This window comes from Anoplolepis gracilipes, chromosome 9 (genome assembly GCF_047496725.1).
Source record: "Anoplolepis gracilipes chromosome 9, ASM4749672v1, whole genome shotgun sequence".
NCBI lineage: Eukaryota > Metazoa > Arthropoda > Insecta > Hymenoptera > Formicidae > Anoplolepis > Anoplolepis gracilipes.
In genome coordinates, this window is record NC_132978.1 from 10212033 (window position 1) to 10222798 (window position 10766).

Here is a 10766-nt window from a genome sequence, read left to right on the forward strand (position 1 = left end):
TATAAAAAAAGCATTCCTTTCTAGATCATATATTTTGATTACAAAACAATAGTTAATAATATTCCTGTTATACAAATGAAACATTATCACATATATTTAACTAAATTTCGAGTTTTTAAATTTAAGATCGAGATCTAGAGTAGAGCCGATGAGATTCGCAGGATTCACTGAAATGCACTATCTCTAGAGTATACATTTTCGATATATTTCTCAAGATCTAGCGTTTATATGTATTTATGCCATGTTGCAGGCTAGCCGTGTCCGATCATTTCCTGATCCGCTGCATATTAGAGTGCTACATTCACTCGATTTAACTATTCAGTGTATTACTAAAAAAATATTTAGATAAATTTTTAGAGTGTTCGCGCGAAACAATATAAAATATATAATAAAAATTCTGTTTTAAACATTGAATTAGATAGTATATAATTTAGCCTAAAAAATATAATAGATAAGTATGTATTGTTGATATAACAGATCATTAATTAAAGTATTATTTTATGTCATCTTTTCATATTTCTGTTACATATATTGTATATTTAAGTTTTAATTCCTTCAAAACCTAAGAATAGTATTTATTATAATATAAGTTATATATTCTGGTATTAATTAATATTACTAAAAATGTAGAAGGATAATATTAATGACATAATTAAGGTAATATTAATTCTCGTAATGTCTGTTATGGTATCACGAATGTGTTAATTAGATTTTATTTATTTCATCTGACCGAAGTTTTTCATCTACAGATCACATATGTGATAAAACAAGAGGTCCACTCGCGAAATTCATGTGTATATATTTAAAACAAATACGTTACACCTGGCGAGATACGATAATTTATTCGCGCGCAAAAAGCTCTAGAGGATCACGAGGTATTATTTACCGAGACAATTATGCCTGTCTCCCGGATTTTCATTTCGTCGCAGAGCACATTCTTGTTTCAAATTTTATGCTATTCACCACAGCATAATTTGGAAATAGCGTACATCATTCTGGCACACAAATAGTTTTGAGGGTTTTGAAGAAATTAAAACTTGAATATATAATATATGTATATAGAAGTGTGGAAAAGTGACGTAAAATAATAACTCACTAATTTAGTTTAAAATAATATCACCTTTAATTAATAATCTGTTACATCAACAACAGATATATATAATTATTTATCTATTATGTTTTTTTTAGATAAATTATATATGAATAAGCAGAAAATATTAATAATTACATATATGATTTATTATAACAATATTAAAATTAATAATATAATTGTATGTATTAATGAAATTCTAATTCTTCTCTCTAGGTGTTCTGGAATTATTTCTTTCTTGACAATATTAAATAAAATTGAGCATTTATTAAAAATATTTTATTTACGAATATAAATAAAAAATAAATTTAAAAAAGATTTTTTTTAAATTATAATATTTATGCAGTTATTCCATGAAAATTAAATCTGTTGGTTAACTTTTGATTAGTTAAATGGATTAAATTTTATTTCTTTAATCTGTAGTAAGTAATGAGTAGATAATTACAGCAAAGATTAAGCTTATCGCTTGTTTCGTTGCAATACGGTGCAGCAGACAGAAAGTATAATTAATCTAAGAGTACGTGAAACTGGTTAGCACGCTTCATTCCGCATTAAATTATAAATTTTATTGCATGAGAAAAAATGCGAAATGCCAGAATACGACTTTAGTTAAATTACAAAGTACAATTGCATGGAAGAATAAAGAATATTAATGTTTAGCTTAATGCATCAGAGCATATATCAATAAAATGTCTTAGATTTTTATCGAAATTTACAGTATCATTTTTAATATTTGGAGTCAAATTTCTCTTAACTAATTTTATATATTATATACATTATGTATGCACATATATTAAAGATAGAATACGTAAACTTAATATAAAACATCATTAAAAAAATAAGTCTTAAGTGGTTATATAGTTTCAGTAAATATGCAAATAGAAATTATTATGTACATCGCTGTGTTAGTTACACTATACACTATTAGTCTAAAATTCGTGCATAATAATAAATAAAGCAATTGAAATTTTTCTTTTTAATGACACGGACTTATCAATTATATTTACATTTAACTCAGAATGAACTTTTGGAATACAATATAGAATTACGTATTTGATAGTGAACTATTCAAATATCATTCTGTAAACATCAAGAAGTTCGTTATAATTGATAAAACCCTTTGATTTACATACGAACAATTAATTCTCTCTCACGTAAAAGGTTATACATTTAATAATTTACGATCGTGATGTTTAATTTTCATTCCGCACAATTTTGTGTATTATTATAGATATGTACATACATCTAATACAATCAGATCTATTCAATAATTTGATGTATTATACTATAATAATCTATACGGATAATCATGTGTATGTGTATATATGTGTAATAATATACAAAATTTATACTTTTGTTGCTTGACAATGCCTTTTTTAACGCGCCATATTTTAATAAACTTACTTTTCCAACTTATTTGAAACTATATCGCGTTATCTTGTATTGACTTTCGCATAGGGCCTATCATCGTAGATCGATCACGAGCACCTGTCTTTAGATTAATCCTAATCGTTATTGATTATGCTATGTAATTAGTTATTATATTCACTTAATTGTAAAAAATCGATCATACAGTTCAAGATAGAAAGATAGAAAATCTAATAAGCATAAAATAAAACTGATATCTCACTAATAATCAAACAATTATTAAAATTATGTATGTGCGATAAAAATATTTCTATATTATATCCAAAGGAAATTTCTCAAAGTTTCTAAAATTTTATATAGAATTGTAAAGTGCACCTAAAATTGAACATGTGATGCATGATCATACCGAATTATGCAGAGTACAGTGAGTGATAGAGGAGAAAAGATAGAGAGAGAAAGATCAAAGACAAAGCGATCATATGGTCATATATCAATTATATGGTGCACTTACCGGTGTCATATAATGGGCATGGCATATAGCCGTATCGTTGTTCGGGATGTACAACGGACTTGTTCCTCTGTCCGCTGGTCATCGTGGCGAATTTGGTCACGTACTGCAGGAGCTTGTCATAGAACAGCAGGAAGGTCGTGCGAATTATCGTTAACGAAAGTTGCAAACACACGGGCTTTTAAGGCGCACTTTACAAGGCTCTTTATCACCGACGACAAATAGAAGGATGATTATCCTGATGTGGTTACGTGTAACTGCATTTTGCGATGACTGTTCACGACGTGGTACATCGGCCAATCGAGCCACACCAACGAATTAGTAGGCACCGTTTCGATGCCAATTAGCCGCCTCCCTCTTTAAAACCAAATGTGGACGTCGTTTAATTAGCGCTAAAATAATTAGCTACGACGTCGTCGTTGACGTACAATCTCTTTTTCGTCGCGTTTCGCTACTTTTCGTCACTGTGCAGGTGGCCGATGTTTTGCTTAAATGAGGAATGCACAAATATTAAGAATGCGTTTACAGAGTAAAATCGTATTTGAATTAAAGTGTGAGCTAATAACAACAAACAGAACGTTTTCAGGAACAAAGAACTACCTAAACATGGAATGAAATTCACAAATTCATTTACAAAATGAAAAATGGCAAAAAATATACGCGCTGATGAACTAAACTTGATTACAAGGTTTTGCAGTTTATCTAAAAATATATACGTTATTAGGCTTTTATACATACATATATAGTTACGACTCGCACTTAAAGAATCGAGAACAAATCTAATTTAAGAACTCGAGAAAATTAATTCGAATCTAAGATGAATTTTCTGAAATTCTTAAAAAATAGATTATAGCCTATTATTTTATTACATTTTTAATTGAAAATTTATTTATCTCACAGCTTCTTTCTGAAAGTAATTCGATTTTTACATCATATATGTATATGCAGCGACATTAAAAATATTTGCCTAATTTTTTGATTAAAGTATTTTTAGTACATAACATGCGCTGCGTCCTCATAAACATTTGATAAATTACAATGCATTATCGTTTTGAATAAAATGGAAATGATAAGTTTATATTAAAATGCAAATTGGATCTGCTCTATAGCAAATAAGTTGATATTCAAAAGCTATAAAAGCTGTTGCGTGAAATTGGCGGTCTTTAAGAGTCAGTAATACACGAACAATACTTGCTTTAAAAGCTTTTTATGTAAAGGTTTTTTTTAGCTGATAGAGGATTTATCTTGCGTATTCGGTTTACACAAAAATATACTTCACTATTTTATTATTAAAAAACTTGCGGATATATGTTTGCGCGAGTATATGGTTGTGGAAAAAAATGATAGGTTCAATAGACGCAATCGATAAACGCAAATATAAATATAAATTTTCTGCTATTAATTATAAAAATATTTGCTGACTTGAAAATAAACTTCTTTTTTTATTTATAGATGAATAAAATATTGATATATTCATTAGGCTATTTTTGCGAGCATGCTTTTTAACACAAATTTGAAATAGACTGATACATTTTGCACACACGGTATTGTACATTTCACGCGCCTATACTGATTCTGACATTGCATTGTAATTGATATTAATACACTCATCTATCTCAATTATTTGATTTTCTTGTCGGTATGGTAATTTTAATCGCGATTTGCAATATATATATATATATATATATATACATATTAGTATAAATGTAATACATTTTTTTTGAAAGCCAAAAAGTAAAAACTTGAAAATAAACGTTACAAAAAAAAACTCGAAATATCAATATTATATACGTATATTATGTGTGTGCGTGCGCGCGCGCGTGTGTGTGTGTACACACACACATACGTGTCACTTATGTATTTTACAAATTTATATTGTCATTATATTTTATATATTTGAATTATTTACAATTACTTATTCAACGGATCTACTCTCTCTCTTTTTCTTATTTCAGAATTTTATTACTTTATCTCTCTCACATTCTAGTCTTCTTGAATCCGTATTTGAAAAATTCAATTTCGTGATTAAATCAGGAAAATTTCATTCAAAAACAGTCTTAAAATCTCTACGATCTCACTTCTGTGTTTTATTTATCGAAGCAATTCGCGCATTCTTTTTCTCTCGTAATTTTGCTTATTAATCCGCATTACATAAATATCCAAGTTTTTTAAAGAATGATTTTAAAAGAAACAAGATTAATATGTACAAGTATCCATGTTTTGCAGAATTTTTCTATCAAGTCGTTTCATTATTCTCGAATTATTTGAAAACCAATCGATTAATTCTTGAGAAAAAGAATTAATTCTAAATTGACTTCTGTATACTGCAGAGGATTTTTTAAAGCTTCTTGAGTTCTTTAAAAAAATTTCTCGGAAAAACAAGATTATAATTTCTCGCCCTGAGTCCTAGAGCGAATAAGTTCACATGCTGCCGCGAGAGTACTCCTCTCTTGCTCTGGCATTTAATCTATAAGTGTACCACGTGGATGCAGTCGTTCGATTCAGCGATTTCCTTTCAATCCGTCGCGGGCTTTTTCTTCACTAGCGTAGCGCAAAAACGTCTTCACGAGTGTATTGTCGAACGTGAACTGTGAACGACATCGGTGCACGCGTGATCGACGTGCGTGCCCGTACTTGCAACTAGACGCACTACGAACCGCTTCGTGCACGCTCCAACGCCGTACTGGACCGACTGAGGTGAAATGGAGAAAGGGAGGTGTAATAGAGAGAAAGAGAGGAAGAGAAATGCGCGCGAGATGGAGAGACGAAGGCGACGAAAACGAATGTAAAGTGTAAAAAGGAACGAGAGGAAAGCCGGAAGAGAAACAAAGAACTGAGACGAAAGGACAGAGTAGTATTATCGAAAGCAGGCAGATAAAGAGAGAGAAAAAAAGAGTGAGAGCGAGAGTAAATGGACGACAGGGGATGCTGCGGTTGCGGGGTGGAAAATCGTTCTGTCTTACTCTAGCCTTTAGCCCGCAGCGGCGCGCATCACGTCCCCCTCTTTCCGAGCCCCGAACCCCAACTAACCCACTACCCCGCCGTGTGCCTAGTGCGCTACCCTCTTCTCCGCAGCCGCGAGGGAGAACCTCTACACCAACCACCCCCCTATTCTATGTCGCAATGCATCCGCAGTCGGAGGCAGAAAACCCGGTGGCTTCGGACCGGTACCAAACGATTCCGCATAATTTCATGACTTTCGTAAGGATATCGTATCATTATCGCCGGCAATTACATTTTTTTTGACATATTTTTTTACTCTTAATAGAACAATATAATTATTTGATAAAAATAATGATTCAGTCTCTCAAATATAACTTGAATTATATTCAATTAAATATTATAAGCTTTAAATTATAAAGTAATATAGCGCGAGACAGTATCGTGTGTCTGTTGACTCATTATTTTCAAAAATATTGATAACCTCGTACTAATTTTGAACGTTATTTTTGTGTATTAAAATATAATTGTAGAAAATAGCTTTTGATTTTACAGCTAACTATAGAACAGAAACTAATATTATAATTATTATGATAATAACAATCATGACACTAACAGTTTGTATTATTTATTTCGAGATGTGCTATTTTGAAGTTGAGTGTAAAAGTATTTTCTGAGTAAGAAAGAATTATGGCCAAAAAAGTAGTGTTTTATGTATATTCGCGAAGCATTAAATACCAAAGGGAGAGATGCAATTGTGTCATAAACACAATTTGATTTGAAGTGATGCCAAGTGTTTTTTAAGATATTTTGTTACATGTTATTGCAGGATGTGTGGGGGATATATATAGGCAAACAATAATGCGGGCGATGAATTGAGAAATATATTTGGACAGATCTTTGCCAACAATGTTAATACAATTTTTTGTTCGCGCAGGTCAGGAAAAACAATCATGGCATAGAAAGTTGAATAAAGCCAATTTAGAATTAACGAATGAACGTAAATATAATTACTATGAAATTAACTTTAAGGCATTGCTTGTTGATGTGAAGTTTCCCCTTTATTAATTACACGCTAACATGCTGGTAGTTGATGTGAGATTATGATAACATAATATTTGTCGTTATTTGTAATATTTTTAACTCTGCTATATATATATATATATATTTATTACATTTATATTCTATTTTAATTGATATCATTTTTAAATATAATAATTCTCTGTAAGAAGTTAAAAGAAATGGACTATATTAATTTTAATATACATATTTATACTTTATAGTTTATTACAGTTATTTTTTTATGCACACATTTCTAAAAATATTTTTAAAACATGAATATCGTCAATTAATTTCACTACATTTTCTAATAGTCTCTAATAATAGTGTTTGTTTTAAAACGTTATTATTAAAACGTTCTTTATGTTTACAGTGAAATTTCTAAAATAACATAATTGCACGCTTAAGAATATAAAGTAAAGAAGAAATAAAATTTTCTAACAAAAATTATACATATTTTAAATAGTAATTTCAAGTATGTATTACATCTTATTACATGATCTCGTACAGAAAACATGGTACTTATATAAAAAACTCTTTGTCCAAACTCGCCTTTCAAACTTTTCTCTCGTTTAGCGCAGTTTGTTTAAATTGAAAAGCAAAAGAGAACTCTTGCGTGTGAAATATTGTCGCAATTTCACAGAAAACGCACGGTCGAAGGTGGCTTTAAGAATACGCACGAGATGGAAAGTGAGTCGCTTTTAATGAAAGAAATAATTTATGCTTTTACTTGGAAAATTTTTTACTTTCGGTGTAGGTGTTTCGTAAAACTTGTGTTTGAAATTTTTTTTCCATATTTGACTTATAAGTAAAAAAAGATTGTTCAAGGTATAATAATGAATTTTATGAAGTAGAATGTATAATACATCCTTTCTAGTATTCCGTTAAATTTTTATATGATTATACATATATTGGTTTATTAAATAATATACGTATATAAATTTATAAATTAAAGAAGTAAAACACAATTTGAGTTTAAAATAAGAAAAAAAATGAAAGAGAATGGTTTATTTTTATTGATTACATTTTTTATAATCTCTACGAATAAAATAAAACTTATAAAAATGATGTATCTCTTGGTGAGAGAGTAAATTAAAAAAATGTTTTGTTAATATACATGTCTTTCAGTTACTGGGCCCTCGATAATATTCACGATGCACATACTTTAATATTTATTTGTATTATTACGGATATGATGGCTTAATACGAAATAATGATACGAGATTTTGGGATTTAAAGTTTTATTTAATGTAATAATTCAAAGTAGATTAGATTTGTGATATTTTTACAATTATGTCTCGTTATATCTTCTTAAATATTTTCATGAGCGGCAGACAATTAATTTGCGATAAAATTCCCAGAGAAAGCATCAGAGTAAATTATGAAAGTAAAAACCGTCTATGCAAATTTAACAAAGAATCAAAAGGCTCATATATACAAATGTCCAAATATTATATAATTAACACAAATGTCTAGAATAATCGATGCTTGATGATATCTTTATTGATACATAAAAAACTTTTTATTATTATAATGCAATGTTTTGCATGCTCTATATACTCTCAGTTATAAACGTATAGAAAAACATTTAGAAATTTGAAAATCGATCGGAATTTGAAAATTGATCTGTGTACAGTTACAATTCTCTGTAGAAAAGGTACAAAATTGGAAAAGAAATTAAAAACAGGAAGGTCAGTAAAAGGAAAATTCTACCAATTTAAACGAGGACAATAATTTAGTTTGAACATGGTTGTGCGAAGAAAAAGAAAAGAAACACCCTATTAATACTGATGAAGGTGCTGAAATTGGTGACCTCGTATAATACAAAGCGAATAGATGCTACGGGTGGCAATTCGCTTTTATATATTCTGGTAGAGTCCATCTAAATTTCATTAGAATCACTTGAAAAATTGATGAGATAGATAATTGAAGAGAATAAATAGGCGAAAATATATGAGAAAGAATAGAGAGTATATTAACTATAAAGTGAATATAGAAAAGAGTAGCAAGAAAATCAAATAATACAACTGTGCTGCAAAGACTGTGTTATAAAAATGCAAAGACTACACATTGTAAAATTGTCCATATGTAAAACAAATATGTAATTTATGTCAAATTATTATGCCCAAAAAAGAGCTAACAATTCATACATATTTGCCGTAGACGTGTATATAGATTGCGTGTTCCTTATGTCTTCAAGATGAATCAGAAAATATAGAGAGCATGCTTTGGATCACCATTCTTTTTTTAACATTTGTCAGATACACTTGTCTTTGTCACATCAACGGTGACTCAAAGCATGCTCTCTCTGTTCAATATTTTACGTTGAACTGAACGCGTAGTCTATATATTATACGTCTATGATATTTGCATGCATTTTATTTGGATCCATGTTCGTCGAACATTCCATTTTGATATTAAGGGAATTTTCACTTCTTGTGTTTTATTTCACACAATAGTATTTCGAATTGTCTTTTTTAGTTATTATTATAAATATAAATTTTGGAAACATTGATAGAAGTATGCCATCTGGCATCTCAGCAAACATTGTAATTTATTATATGTTCCTCAGTCAGCATGCGATTTTCTACAATAAATAACACAGCATGTCGAGTTACTTTGCATATGTCATATCGAAGAAAAACATCGTTTGCATTCCTACTGTATTCCACCTTTCGTTATGTATCTGACATCTACACAGCGCGATACGTCACTTTGTTCGCGGTAAATATGTTTGTTCTCGAGCATATCACATTGCAAATGAAACTAGTACGTGGCTACGTGATAATTCACGATTTCATGCGTCGACATATGATTCACATCCTGTCCCAGGAGACGGAATGACTTTGACGTATTGGCAAATGTTTGTCGCTATATAATATGTATATGTAAGTACGTATATATAATATTATTATTAGCGAAATACATAAATTGATCTTGTATCATGTGCGTGAACCTGTCGTATTATTTCATGGAAACTCGTAAATAATTAAGAGTTCTGAGTTTAATAATTTTATAATTCCTTAATTCTTAATAACTTAAACCTTAAACAAATAATTCTAGTCGTTAAATCAAAGAAAATACCTCAAGACAAACTGAGAAGCCAGGTTATTTACGAAGTATTTTTGTTTTGCAATATTTTCCTTATTTTTCGTAAGATTTTCAAAAATGTATAGTTTTACGTTAGTTCTAGAATGAGCTCTAGAAGAGTTTTTTTAAAGCAAAAAAATATTGATTAAAATAAAATAATCATCAGCAAACCCGCACATGTACATATATTCATATAAAATACTGGTCGATTTTCGAGAAAATTCAGTTTATTTTATTCTAAACCAGTTTCTAAAACAGTTTTTATATAGTTTTAAACATAACTATTTGTTTCAACTATCAAGATAGCTTATAAAACTATTGGAAATAATGTCAATGAATTTTTAATTTTTTATATCTTTATAAAATGATACACCAGCTTCACACTAAAAATGCTTTATGTAGATTTTATATAGAACATTTTAATGTTGTTTTTTTAACAGAAATTGAAAAAATCGATAAATCTTGCGTTTGATGTTGCTAAATTGATTGCTTAATTAAAATTGTTAAGTAAGAGCATTATATTAATACATTATATTTTAAAACATTAGTTTCCAAATTTTACAAAAATGATTTAGATATTGAAAAGTGAATAGAATAGGCTAGTGTACAAATTGATATAAAAATGATGCGATTAACTTATGAATTCTCTTAACGTACTTTAATTTTTAAAATTATTAGACATATTTTATTAATGTTATTATATCATTTTAT

The 10766-nt window shown here is 29.3% G+C and overlaps 2 protein-coding genes across 2 annotated transcripts in view; one reads left to right on the forward strand and one right to left on the reverse strand.

Annotated features, from left to right (window-relative positions):
- LOC140669172 (uncharacterized) overlaps window positions 1-2988 on the reverse strand; it is a 30767-nt gene extending 27779 nt beyond the window's left edge. The window contains exon 1 of the mRNA XM_072898743.1: window positions 2970-2988. The gene's annotated coding sequence lies outside the window, so the exon portion shown is untranslated. The remainder of the gene's footprint in view (window positions 1-2969) is intronic.
- The window catches only part of LOC140669171 (gamma-aminobutyric acid receptor subunit alpha-6), a 117709-nt gene that overhangs the window by 22411 nt on the left and 84532 nt on the right, over window positions 1-10766 (forward strand). The gene's annotated exons all lie outside the window — the stretch shown is intronic.